The sequence below is a fragment of the Mytilus galloprovincialis genome, chromosome 12 (assembly GCF_965363235.1).
Source record: "Mytilus galloprovincialis chromosome 12, xbMytGall1.hap1.1, whole genome shotgun sequence".
Taxonomy (NCBI): Eukaryota; Metazoa; Mollusca; class Bivalvia; order Mytilida; family Mytilidae; genus Mytilus; species Mytilus galloprovincialis.
Genome location: NC_134849.1, coordinates 812,997 through 828,271, shown reverse-complemented (window position 1 = coordinate 828,271; position 15,275 = coordinate 812,997). Strand labels below are relative to the sequence as shown.

The window sequence follows — 15,275 nt, the reverse complement described above, 5'->3', positions numbered from 1 at the left end:
TACTAGTATTATTTTTTTTCAGGGCAGTCTAGATCTGTTGGTCTTGTTTTAGAAGATCAAAATAAGCCAATTTTGCCATATAACATGTATAACATGCATGTATAAAAATATTTAAGGCAATTTGTCAGATATTTTAACTTCATTTCATTTTACATTATTTCTTTTAGCATTTTCTATGGAAGTACATGTACTTCAAGAAGAAGAAGAAACATAATGCAATTCTCTGAGGCATTGCTTTCTAGATTATATGATGGATTCATAGCTTTTCATATTGATTTATGTGTATATAAAGAGCAGCTGGCAATTATTTTATGACGAGAGGTATGTACATGTAATAAAAAGGATAACTTTGTTTGAATATTTTGTTGTTGTCAGACTATCTACATGTTACACATTTTGATTTCGTGTAAGCAGTGAAAAATTATTTTTCTACTGGACCATTTTATTGAAAATAGTATTGGAAGCTCTATATACACTCCATTGCTTTTTCTTTTTATACAACTACAAACAGTTTTTTGGGATTGTATAATGGTAAGGTGTTGTCGTTGTCTGCAGCGTCCGAAGACACATTGGTTTCCGAACAATAACTTAAGTTTAAGTGCATAAATCTTTATGAATTTTGTTTCGAAGGTCCAATACCACAAAAAAAGGTTGGAATGATATTGGGGATGATGGTCAGAAGTCCCAACCGTTTAGGAATTAGGGGTCCAAAATGGGCCCAAAACAAGCATTTTTCTAGTTTCAGGATAATAACTTCATTAACTTGTTTATAAGTATTTCAATTGCTCTGAAATTGTACCACAATGTTTTTAAAACCACAAGTAAAAGGTTTGGATTCAGTTTAGGGGTTATGGGGCCAAGCATTTTTCTAGTTTCCAGACAATAACTTGTGTGTAATTGTATAGATGTCTCTGAAATTGTACCACAATGTTCCATATAACAAAGGGAAGGCTGGGATAGAGTTTTGGGTTAGTTGCCCAAAATATGAAGCAATTAGGGACCAAAAGGGGCCAAAAAGAAGCATGTTCTAGTTTCCAGACAATAGCTTGTGTTTAAGTGACCCATAGGCGGATTTAGAGGGGAGGCCCAGGTGGCCCTGCCCCCCCCCTTTTCTGGGAAAATTTTGTTTGATTATATAGGGAATCACTGAAGCATGTCCGGATTGGGCCCCCCTCTTAGGCAGTCAGTGGGCCCCCACTTATGAAAATTTCTGGATCCGCCACCGAGTGTATGGATCTCTCTGAAATTGTACTACAAGGTTCCATACTACAAAAGAAAAGATGGGATTGAGTTTTAGGGTTATTGCTTCAAGGGGGATTTCAATAAGTTGAGGGCCGGGGGGATAATTTATTTACAAATTTTTTAAGGGATTCCTTTTTTTTTTAATTTTTCAAATTTTTGATTTTTGAAAAGTTTCATGCAATAATGTTCAGCAAAATAAGATCTACAATGGTCAACATAACCAAAATTTTCAATGGACCTCTTAAGGAGTTGTTGTCCTTTATAGTCAATTTTTAACAACTTTCTCGTAAATTTTGCAATCTTTTCCTCTTTTGTGTTTTGAGCAAGAACTAAAGAAGATAAAGAGAAACTTAACACGCTATTAAAATGATAAGCAATACAAGACCAATAAAATATGTTTACAGGAGTTTTGCCTCTTGGAAATATATATTGTAAGGAAAATTGCATCCCACACATGCCTATTTTTCTTGTAGATTATTTTTATAATTTAATGTTAAACAAAGAACATACTTATTTGTTGTGGTTATTGCTTTTTGACAGCAATTTTATATATCCATCAATTGGTGAGGTACATTGAAACACTGTTCTTTTATTAAATGCATGAAGTATACAGATGGTAACACAAATGACAACATGTTATGTTCATGAGTTTAATATTTATATATAAATGTTGTATTTTAACAATTTTGCCTATGAAACAGCAAATCAAGATTTAATAAACCGGAGTTAATGCCTATTTAGTAAATGGATTTTTTAAAACTTAGGCAGAAGAATAGTTTATTATATATACATGATATATGAGAAAGTGCATGCTATACATATATTTGTTGTTTGTTTATAAATTGTTTCCATTAACTCAAAAGTAAAAGTATTAATTAGTGAGCATCAGTTCATACTACATTTAGTTTTTGTCTGGACTTTTGGATTAACTTAAAATTTATAATTGTAGCTTGTTACCAAATGAAAGGAAAGTGCAGTATTAGAATCACTGAGGTACATGTTACGGTGTACATGTAGGTGCAGATGTCCTGTAAAAAAAGCCTGGTATCAAAGTAAGTTCATATGTAGAATTGCATTTGATTTTTAAAAATAATTAAAGTTATCTATTCAAAACTTTTTTAAGTGTAATTGTACATGTATACAGATGTTTATTTTTCTGTCTTTCTGATGTCAAGTATGCATCGAGGAATCCTTACCAGTTTCATCTGCTTCTGCTGCCATGCACACGCATGAGAAATGAGAAGCTCAAACAATTATAGCATTTGCATCACAGACCTTATATTATGAATTGTATATTTAACATGATCAAAAGTTGTTCTCGTTTTGAATATACATTAAATATTTGCCACTGTACAATAAAATAAATAAGAAAAATTAATTTAATAATTTTCTTTTAACCGTAGAGCATTTTTAAAGAACTAGAACATTGATATAAGGAGATTGGATATGATCCTCAATGTGACAACTATCAATTAAAAAACTAAAGAACAAAGATATTTACTGGTCACTGTTCAGCAATAATCAAAATCCATACCATAAAGTAACCTTCAACTTGTTTAAGGATGCAAAATGTGAACCATTGAAAAATTAAAACTACATATTGTATGGCAGACATTAATTCATATGTTTATAGAATGATTGTAAGGTGTTTATATTTGTCTTGCAGGTGCAATTCTTGCCAGATTTTTTATAAAACTTATACTATACTTTAATATCAGCAATATCTTGGTCAAGTTCACTACTTTTGACCAATTGACTATTTTCAAAAGAGTTGTGCCCCTTGAAAATATTAAATAAAGGAAAATGGCCTTGTAAGCGCTCTCATCGGTTCTATTTTTTATAAAACACATAGTATACTGTAAGTAATGCCCTTGAAGGTCTGTTTGAAATACTTCGTATACAAGAAAATGAATTTTTTTCCCAAGCACACTTTTTTATTTATAATTTTATTCAAGTGCCTTTTTTTAATTATTGCCCCTTGATAGATAAAATATGTGCAACTCAGTGAACATTGAAACTCTGTTCTGTTATTTTTATTTGCAGTAACTGAAAAGTAAAGAAACAGAACCAAAGAACATTCATTTTAAATTAATACAATTTATTGAACTCAAAAGTCAATCTAGTTGTTTTTCTTAATTATAGATATAAGAAGATGTGGTATTAGTGCCAATGAAACAACTCTCCATCCAGGTCTAATTTGTAAAAATAAACCAGTACAGGTCAAAGTACGGTTTTCAAAACAGAGCTCACACGAAACAACAAGCCATTAAGGGCCACAAAAGCGGCTGCATACAGTAGCACCTGTAATAGCTAGCAGTGTATACAATTACATGTCAATGTGTATGGTGATATAGCAATAGAAATATCACATCCATCAGAGGGAAATAGAATATAGACAATAGAAATATCACATACATCAGAGGGAAATAGAGTATAGACAATAGAAATATCACAGACATCAGAGGAAAATAGAATATAGACAATAGAAATATCACATACATCAGAGGGAAATAGAATATAGACAATAGAAATATCACAGACATCAGAGGAAAATAGAATATAGACTGTCACAATAGAAATATCACAGACATCAGAGGAAAATAGAATATAGACAATAGAAATATCACATACATCAGATTCGAATAGATTATCAACAATAGAAATGGTGTATGTCACAGAGACAAACATATGAAAATAAAATATAGACAATAGAATTAGGGTATGTCAAAGAGGCAAACACAGAATGGGGTATGTCAAAGAGACAAAACTATGAAAATAGAATATAGACAATAGAAATGGGATATGTCAAGGAGACAAACATATGAAAATAGAACATATACAATAGAAATGGGGTATGTCAAAGAGACAAAAATATGAAAATAGAAGAGACAACAACTTAATAAAAAAAAGTTTTACTAGATATACAATACAAATTATGGAGCACTGACTGTGATTATTATTTTTCTGCATAAAGGAATGCTAATGTATACAGTTGTTTTTTTATTTGTTAGAGCTTTTGGTTTTGCCATGTATTTTCTGTGGAGTCAAGTATTAGGGGTTATTTACTTTTCAAAACAACAAATCGTCATATTGAAGTATTTACACTCAAAATGAGGTCCTGACAGAAAAAAAAGATGAAGAAGAAAAACATCAAAATCATTACCATTAAAATAAACCAAACAAAAATACATATACATGAAAAAATAAATGCATTTGAAAAATAAAAAAAAAAACATACAAAAAATATATATATATTTAGGACCAATATAAAACATATGAAAACATATGTTTGGGTCGAACATATGAAAACATATGTTTAGGTCTGGGATGAAAATATATGAAAAACATATGTTTACATGTATGAAAAACATATAAAAATATGTTTTTCATATGTTTAACACATGTTTTTCATATGATCAAAAACATATGTTTTCATGTCGGGCCTAAACATATGTTTACATATGTTTTCAAACATATGAAAAACATATGCTAAACATATGAAAACATGTATCGCAATTTTTCCTATTTACTTTGTTATTATTGTTATTATCATTTGGTCAAATTCAACAGATTCATACCACAATCTGTTTAAAAATAAGAAGAAGTGATATTATTGCAAAGAAGACAACTTTCAACCAGATACCAAATGACGTTCATGGATTCATTTTAAAACTAATAGAAATCCATGAATATCAGGGTATTTTTTATGTGGCATTGATTGTAACAACGTAAGTGTATGTAAATTAGCTGCGTTCATTCAAGTAATGTATTATCTATAACTATAATTAACATACTGTGAACTATTTCTCAGATAACCGCCAATGTGACAGTAACCTAACAATGATAAAATTAATATTCTATTCTTAAACTACACTCTGCTCTTTGTCACTTTGGTCTACGGCATGCTGCATCTTTAAGAGAAGCTCTTCAATGCTGGATTCATGTGTGATGTCTAAATTATGTCTAGTATTCCATAGATACCCGAGTATACAGTCAATGTGTGCAACTTTAAAAGATGTTTTCATCCGGAATATGCATTTAACTTGTCCTGGACGTTTAACAGTCATCCCTAATCATAAGACAAACAACACATTTAACTTGCCCTGGACGTTTAACAGTCATCCCTAATCATAAGACAAACAACACATTTAACTTGCCCTGGACGTTTAACAGGCATCCCTAATCATAAGACAAACAACACATTTAACTTGCCCTGGACGTTTAACAGTCATCCCTAATCATAAGACAAACAACACATTTAACTTGCCCTGGACGTTTAACAGTCATCCCTAATCAGAAGACAAACAACACATTTAACTTGCCCTGGACGTTTAACAGTCATCCCTAATCAGAAGACAAACAACACATTTAACTTGCCCTGGACGTTTAACAGTCATCCCTAATCAGAAGACAAACAACACATTTAACTTGCCCTGGACGTTTAACAGTCATCCCTAATCAGAAGACAAACAACACATTTTAATAAAAGGGTGGTTTTCTTTAATATCAATATTCAGTGGCGGAGCCAGACATTTTCATAAGTAGGGGCCCACTGACTGCCTAAGAGGGGACCCGCTCAATTCATGTTTCAGTGATTTCCTGTTTACGTGCAACTCAGAAATTATTGCAATGTTTTTTTTATTATTGCGAAAAATGCGACAGAGTTATAATCGCAATAATTTGAACTCGCATTTTGATTTTTTTTATATGAATTAAACAGGATTTTTCTCAATATCGCAAAAATTAAAATCGCATTTTAGTCTCAAATCACATAATATCAATATCTTTTTTAATTTACAGTAATGAACCAATTTTTTTCAAGAAAAAAAGGGGGGCGCTCCCTCTATATCCGCCTCTGATATTCCTTTATTTTCTTTTTTCCCAAAATGTGAATTATGAATTTAATTACGTTTAAATTCATTATAGTACGTTTAGCTTTAGCTGAGATATGATTGATAGTTGTTTGGAGAACGTCTAGTGGCAAATACTTCATGCATATTTATGACAGGAAGCAATTTAGAGAAGTTATTTCACCTCAGGAAACAAGAAATTACATGTGTTGTCATTGATAATAAGAGAAAAGTAGGGGCGTAATAAAGAATCATAAGACCAATTAAATCATACAACACCATGAAAATATATATAGAAGCGACAAAAGGAAAAACAATAATATCACAATATAAGTAAAAACAGGCAACTACAGATTCAACAATAAGCTCGGGCCTCCACAAAAACCGGAAATATAAAAATATCTCATAGATATGTTATTTATAGTAAGCAGACATTTGTGTTTGTCTCTTGTACCAGTCGCATTCAAACTTAAAAGAGACCACCAATAAGGGACCAAATAAACAATTTCTTTTACATGTTTTAGTAACATTCTGACCAATTATACTGACGTGCTATATCAGATATTATTTGAAGTTACCCAAGCTAAATCATAGTTTTGTTTCATATGTATTTCAGTTTTCAATGCAAACATATATTTCTTCTGGTTGAATGTCGCGGATAGTATATATCATGCCATCCTCTGAAGGCTTCGTTGTTTTTATTTCTATGATTTTTTTTTTATTGAAAAGCTTATTCAAGCAATATGATATAATAATTCTTACGAGATATCTAACGTCTACGATTTTCAATGTATTTTATTGTTCATAGTGCTGTAATTTGTTTTCACCATCCGTAGTAATTATTTAAAAAAAAAAAAATAACTAGGCATGCCATACTTGATAGAAAATACTGACGTGAAAGAAAGCACTTCATGAAAGCGTCAAAATGAGACTACTTAGGTTATATTTCGACGATTTCGTCTTTAAAAAATAAAATTAATATGAGTATCTGTAAATAGGATATTTGCATCAAATTTTCATGTTGGCTCATGTTAATAACATTCAGAATGGAAATGGGGAATTTGTTAATGAGATAACAACCCGACCATTGTCAAACAATTAAAATAAGAGTAAAATTACTTTGGTCGAGGCCTGTGGCCAATGCGAATTTCGATCAGGAAGTGTGAATTCTTCAAGAATTTGGATATTTTGAGCGTTCCGGATCGATTCCGGGTATTACGTCACATTAATGACGTCACAAAAATCTGATTTTATACTATAATAAAAAAGAACAATGTACATAGATATGTTTTAGCTATATATAGGATCCACATTATTTCACTTTTATTTTTTGTCACTTCAAAGGGCCAATATTGGCACTTCGTGGCTATACTCATTTAAACTTGCGACTAAACTTAACTGTTCAGTTTGTCTAGGGGCCATCTGGGCTCCTAAGATATTTTTTTCAGGGGCCCAGTTGAAATTTTAGCAGCCCAACCAATCTTTATACAAAAAGACTAAATGAAAATAAAACTGAAAATAACTTTTTATATACTTACTAGCAGTGTTCCAGCTTGAATCTCAGTACAGAAGGGTGCTAGTGCTCCTAAGTAAGGAGTTTTATAGATAAAACAGGTGAGATGGGAGAGGATTATATTATTTTGATGCAACAATACATTGCATATATTGCAGAAGCTTAGAACTGTTACTTTTTTTTCTCCATATTATAATTGTTAAAATTAAAAGCATTTTATAAGTGCCCCCATGTAAGGAGAATCATAAATACATGAAGTAAAGAAGTAAAACAGGAAGTACAGTCTTGTTTATGTTCAAATACAATTATCTCTGATTCTTCTTTAAATGTATGTTTATGGTATGAAACAAAACAGGTTTTTTTTAAAAAGCTTATAATATTTAAATTATTGCCACCAGAAATGTATTATAAGATTTGACAATATTTATTTTAGGTTATTTCCTGCCAAAATTGTCTCCCTTCATTTTTTTCAACTTCCTGTTGACCTGACAATATGGCTGTTTTTTTTTTTAATAAATACTATCTCAATCCAAGCCATCCTCTATAGTGTTGATCAAAATATATTTTGCAATAAGTTTAAATTGAAGATTGGATATCAAACTTAATATTGGGATATTTATTTACGAGACTTTGCGTTTCGTTTTTACATGAAGTATTTTTGTAAATAGCGAATCAGGGACAAATTACCGTCTAACAGTAAACACAGGCTTGTAATGACTCCGAGGACAATTAGAAAACATCCCTTTCGCGATGCTTATTAAACAGTTTAGAAGAAAATACTGTTCAATAATGAAATAATCATAGAAAATTTAGCAGAGATAAGAAAACATGCTGATTGAAGGAGGTATATGACATATCGTCTGTCTTCGGATTGAAAACATAGCTGTTTGACTGGGTTTAGGTTATTAGAAAGAACCTACTGGTTTTCGGAAATCTTCTATATTACTATATCGCTTTGAAAAGACAAAACAGGTTTCCTTTTAAGAACAGTCGTCGTTAATATCGCGAGGGAAAGGGTACAAATGGGATTTACTTCAAATTTTTTACAGTCGCCAGTTGGGCGATTAGAATGACTAAATATATATATTCGCCCAGCCGAATATCTGGTCGCCTTGGGCGACTGGGCGAGCGTTAAGTTTCGTCCCTGCGACAACTTTAGGATATCTTTGTTAGGATCATCCGCTGCGTTCAATATCGTAGCTGCTATGTAGTGTTACGTAGATTTTGACTATTGAACGTGTAGCTATAGACTAGCTGCTGCATAGATATTGATAGCAGCTACGTAGCGCTACGTAGCTGCTACGATATTGAACTCAACCCAGGTCTGAGATATGTCCTAGGATAGTCATAAGAGGATCATAAGACATGTCCTAAGACATATTGATGTGAAAATCCATGGATGGTACCAGCGGGATTCGAACCCTCAATCTCGGGATCTAAAGGCAGCACTCTAACCAATTGAGCCAAAGAAGATCTCCCCTAACTCAACTAGTTAGACTACCTTTATATCTCCAGGTCTACAACACTCTTCCCCCTTTTCTTTTTTCGGGCTGAGTACAATCCAAGTCCACTACTGTACAACCCCGAGACTTCTACTCGGAAACTCTCTGGCCAGTTCCCTAGATGTCACCTAGAACTGTCATGGTATCCTTTGACCGGCTGGTCAATCCTCATGACCAATTCTAACATCTCACTGCCAGGCAATATTCTATTTACAATGTTTGTACAAGTAGCAGATGCTCGCAGCGCCAATGATGTGAAAATCCATGGATGGTACCAGCGGGATTCCAACCCTCAATCTCGGGATCTAAAGGCAGCGCTCTAACCAATTGAGCCAAAGAAGATCTCCCCTAACTCAACTAGTTAGACTACCTTTATATCTCCAGGTCTACAACAATATCTTATGACAAGGTCTTAGGATAGCTTCGTGAAACCGGCCCTGGTGTATTATGAGAGTACTTTTCCTTGTGTTTTAGTACAATAATATATTTGTCTTATAATTTGCTTTTTTAAAACTCTCTTTATACATGTAAAATGAACTATTTGTGCATCATTGTCCTGAAAATACAGACACAAATTGTGAACTACAAAGAACTGAAATCAAACAAGATCAAGAAAACATAATTAAAATGTGAATATTTTTCATCATTTTATTTAGTGTATTGCCTCATTTAACGATATTATCATGTTTATGCATATTGATTGAAGATTAAAGGAAGTTAATGACCATCTTGAGTTTTCAACAGATGTTCACTATTTACAATGATTGTATATTTTGGCGCGTGTAATTGTATAGTCTGACGCGTGTACAAAGTTGAAGGTGTTAATTGGATGTTATAGTAGCAATAAAATTAAGGACATGCGCCTCGTTAATCTCACATGATGTTCTCCATTGTGTATTACCTTGGGGTGAAAATCACAGGTAACGTTGGTCCTAACATGAAAAATGAATTGTACAGTTAGAAAGGAAATAATATTTCATGTTTTTGTTTCAATAAATCATTCAAAGATCTTCAAAGGAAAGCTGAAAATCTTTGTTTTTATTTTCATTTTATAGAGTGTGCATTTCCTTTGCCGCTCTTACAAATATTAATTTCTTTATCTATCAATATAATAATAAAAACTACACAATCCCTTCCTCACAAATGCTTAGATTTCTTAATCTATCAATATAATAATAAAAAAATCAATTTATTTCTTCCCGTATATTAAAAAAGACTAAATACATATTTTTTTTTATATTCAATTGAAAAAAATATGTGTTCTTGTCGCTAAATAGCTTCTTGTCACTTCTATTCGCTAAAATTAATCTTCTTGTCGCTAATTAGTGAGACACTATTCGTAGACGCTGCCAAAAATATAATAGCCTTTCAAGACGTCATAATTAGGGTGGTATGGGAGACTAAAATAAAAATGATAGAATTTGTTCATACTTTACCAAATCGTAGTATCTATTGATATATGTTGAAAAATATAATAAAAATGATAGGTCACCGCGCATTTTCCCAAGCTACAGGACGTGACAAAATGACACATTTTGTGTGGATTATACAGGAAAAAACACCATTTTGTGATTAAAAACTAAACAAAATGATAGAATTGTTAAATACTTCAGAAAAAGATAGAGTTTTCAGACAATGCTTTGGGAATATCAAAAGAAAAGATAGGGTCACCGTACGTTTTTTCCGGGTAAAATACGAAATAGGAAAATTCCATGTAGAATCCGTCAGAAAATGCATGGTTTTAGAGTTACCTCCCCTTAAAATGCCATTTTTTTATTTTTTTTTAAACAAACCAAAATAATCACAATTTGCAAAAATATTAATATTTATAAGTTATACTCTTATAAATTGGTTCTTTTAATGAAAATTCACATTAAATATCTGCATTCCTGCATCAAATTTTGCTGACTTGATAGAAATTCCGGACCTTTGGTTCTCTGTTTTTTACAATCCAAGATGGACAGCCCCGATGTTCCGACACCCCGTTAGTCCGACACCCCATTGGTCCGACACCCCACTAGTCCGACACCCCATTAGTCCGACGCCCCATTGATTGTATATTGTTTGTCCTATTATATAGATCTATATATTGTATTTGAAATAAACACAAATTCAGGAATTTTGCGACTTAGATCGAGAGATACCCCTATAGTATCGCTATCAAAGGCAAAATAAAAAATCGTCCTGTAAGTATACATGAAAAAATGACATTACAAATGTTCAAGTAAAACAATCACTATATATTTTTGTGAAGGAGCCAGCTGAGGCACGCATCCGGGTGCGGGAGTTTATCGCTTCACTGAAAACCCATAAGAGGCATTCGGCTGCTGTCTGTTCTTTGGTCGGGTTGTTGTCTCTTTTGCTCAATTTGACAATTAAGAAAAATAAAAGTTGTTCAAAACAATAGGGTCACCGTACGTTTTTTCCGGGTAAAATACGAAATAGGAAAATTCCATGTAGAATCCGTCAGAAAATGCATGGTTTTAGAGTTACCTCCCCTTAAAATGCCATTTTTAATTTTTTTTTAAACAAACCAAAATAATCACTATTTGCAAAAATATTAATATTTATAAGTTATACTCTTATAAATTGGTTCTTTTAAATAAATACCTGCATTCCTGCATCAAATTTTGCTGACTTGATAGAAATTCTGAACCTTTGGTTCTCTGTTTTTTACAATCCAAGATGGAGGGGCAGCCCCGATGTTCCGACACCCCGTTAGTCCGACACCCCATTGGTCCGACACCCCACTAGTCCGACACCCCATTGGTCCGACAGCCCACTGGTCCGACTCCCCATTTGTCCGACACCCCGTTAGTCCGACGCCCCATTGATTGTATATTGTTTGTCCTATTATATAGATCTATATATTGTATTTGAAATAAACACAAATTCAGGAATTTTGCGACTTAGATCGAGGGATACCCCTAGAGTATCGCTATCAAAGGCAAAATAAAAAATCGACCTGTAAGTATACAAGAAAAAATGACATTACAAATGTTCAAGTAAAACAATCACTATATATTTTTGTGAAGGAGCCAGCTGAGGCACGCATCCGGGTGCGGGAGTTTATCGCTGCATTGAAAACCCATAAGTGGCATTCGGCTGCTGTCTGTTCTTTGGTCGGGTTGTTGTCTCATTTGCTCAATTTGACAATTAAGAAAAATAAAAGTTGTTCAAAACAAAGACTCGCACTCACAACCTGCAATGTAACTATATAGTTGATCTGGAAGGATACAAACAACTCTACAAAGAAAGTCCCATAAGAAGATCGGAATATTCTTACTTGTTACCGGTATTCGAATGTGCAATAGTGGTTTCACGGAACCAGGAAAAAGAACCACGTACATGTATATTATCACAAAAAAGCATCTATAGCTAGGCCAGGTATATTAAAATATCAACAAAATAAATGCAGGTTTAATTTTTGGAGTAACTTGAATGTTATGGCAATTCTGACGTGTTTGTTTTTATACGCCGGTCAAAGTTTTGACGGGACTTACATTTATTATGGTATACAAATTACCATCTGTCAGTCTGTCTGTCCATCTGTCCATCTGTCTGTCCGGCGTAATCATGTCACACCGTTACCTGAGAACGACTTATACAAATTAAAATTGAGAATGGAAATGGGGAATGTGTCAAAGAGACAACAACCCGCCCAAATAGAAAACAACAGCAGAGGGTCACCAAAATTGCATGAAACCTAATATAGTTGTTTTTTATGATGGTCAAACGATCTGTATACTTTTTGGTGAAAATAAAATAAAACATTTTGAGTTACGGGACTTTGTCACTGAAAAAGGGGATGTTTTTTTCACATGTCACGCCGTATCTCAAAAGCCATTTATGATTATCGCTAAAACATTTCTTAGTTATATTAATCTAAAGATCTGTATACTTTTTGGTTATAATTCAAAATTTTATTTTTGAGTTATTGAGTTTTTGTAAAAAAAAAAAAAGAGGGGGGGGGGGGGCGAGGGTTCTCACATGTACCGCCGTATCTCAAAAACGATTTATGATTATTGCTTAACACCTTACACTTCTTAGTCATATTAATCTAAAGATCTGTATATTTTTGGTGATGATTCAAACTTTTTATTTTGAGTTATAATATTGAGTATTTTGTAAAAAAAAAAAGGAGGGGTTCTCACATGTCGCGTCGTATCTCAAAAACGATTTATGATTATATTAATTGCTTAAAACTGTACACCCTTCTTAGTTATATTAATGTAAAGATCTGTATAATTTTTGGTGATTATTTTCTTTTAGAGTTATTGATTTTTTTTGTTAAATGTTGATGTGTCGCCATATATCAGAAACTATTTATGATAGATGCATAAAAATTCACACACAAGACGACGGGCGTATCATGGGCTCATGATGCAGTTGTTTATTAACCAAGTATTACTGCGCATACATCTACGTCTGTTTAAAAATCGTCGGAAAATCGGTACCTGACAGTGAACTAAGTATTTATAATTCGGCCTCAGATCGGCCTGATGTAAATAAAACTTTAAATGACAGAAAAGTTTTTGCGACGACATTCTCATTCCCGAGTACATAAGTGTATATCGAGTTGGCATTAAGTCGACATAATTTAAATATTACTAGTTTTCAGATGATGCGTATCACTGTGATGCGTATACTATTTAATATTGATCAAGTGACTAAGGGACGACATAAAAAAAATCAATGAAAGATAAAAAAAAAAACTTAATTCAAATAGGTTGGGGTGGGGGTCAAAATTGCTGCCAGTTTTGTTTGATTGACATCGATTTTATATATATCCTTATTGGTCAGTCAATTTTTTCCAAATTAAGTTAAGAGGGGGGAAAGGGGGTTCAGTAAAAAACTATATGAAGTAAGTTTTTTTTTATCCTACATTGAACTGTTGATGTCCGGTCCCTAAAAACTATCCGTTTTATGAATTTTCCTCACAGACTGTTACTAAAAGTAAGCACTTGTAAACAAGTTTTTGAGTGTTTTTATTTTATATATCTTTTAATCAGAGACATCAACCATATTGAATCACATAAGCTCCACGTCAAACAGATCAACAAATTTAAACGTGATGGTGTGCAAATTAACCCCCCTTCAATTAGACCCTCTACAAAATCTAAGAAAAAGCCTCGAAATCGTAGATTTATAAGAAAAATTCGAGTTCCGATGGATCCCAACAACACGGTTGTCAATTTATCCTCAGTCTCTTTATCTGAGGACGAAACTAAAGTCTTGTCCAAGGGTTTGAATTTTTGCCCTACTCCCAATAAAATAGATGATATGAAACTGGGAGATGACCTTGATAACTTTGCTAGAACCCTCAGAATCAAAGAATATTTTGGTAACAAGGATAAAGAGGTGGATAATGAGAAAGACACAGACACGTCCGACTCGGAGGAAGAAATCATAATTCCGCATTTTAAAAAGAAGAGTTCATGGATTCCAAAACCTAGTAAATCTGCTACACTGGAAGATGTTATCGACAAAATCAAATCGGATGTTGTTCATCTAGCTAGCAACAAGTACTCGTCATTTTACAACACCTCTCCTGACGAGAAAAAAGCCATACAATCGCTAAGAAACCGAGATGATATTGTGATAAAACCAGCAGACAAGGGCAGTGCCGTTGTGATAATGGACAAAGCTAACTACATCGCGGAAGCAGTGCGTCAGCTCTCTGATGAGAGATTTTATAAAAAGCTAGACTATGACCCTACTTCCGAGTTTAGCTCCAAAATTATCACTGCGGTACAAACCATGTACAATGACGGTCACATAGATGAGGATACAATTGGTTATTTAAAGCCAGAGAATGCCAAGCCTGGTCGATTGTATCTTCTTCCCAAAATACACAAGGTTAACAACCCTGGTAGACCCATTGTATCCGCAAACGGCCATCCGACTGAGAAAATCTCGGAATTCGTCGATTTTCATTTAAGATCTCATGTAGAAAATCTTCCTTCCCACATTCAAGACACTACAGATTATCTTCGTAAAATGGAATCCATGAACCCTCTTCCTCCGGAAACCCTCCTTGTCACTTTAGATGTCACCTCATTGTATACCAACATACCTCATGATGACGGCATACAATCTTGTAGGGAAATATGGGACTCGCGCAACATTTTAGAACCACCTACTGAATGTTTAGTCCAGCTGCTTACT

At 33.3% G+C, this 15,275-nt stretch overlaps 1 protein-coding gene and 1 long non-coding RNA gene across 6 annotated transcripts in view; both read left to right on the top strand.

The window, feature by feature from the left end:
• Positions 1 to 15,275, top strand: part of LOC143054464 (uncharacterized) — a 286,121-nt gene that overhangs the window by 87,788 nt on the left and 183,058 nt on the right. The gene's annotated exons all lie outside the window — the stretch shown is intronic.
• LOC143055471 (uncharacterized) lies at positions 197 to 3,340 on the top strand. Its single transcript, XR_012972041.1, has 3 exons — positions 197 to 321; positions 2,192 to 2,294; positions 3,286 to 3,340. It is a non-coding gene; the product is annotated as an uncharacterized LOC143055471 (long non-coding RNA).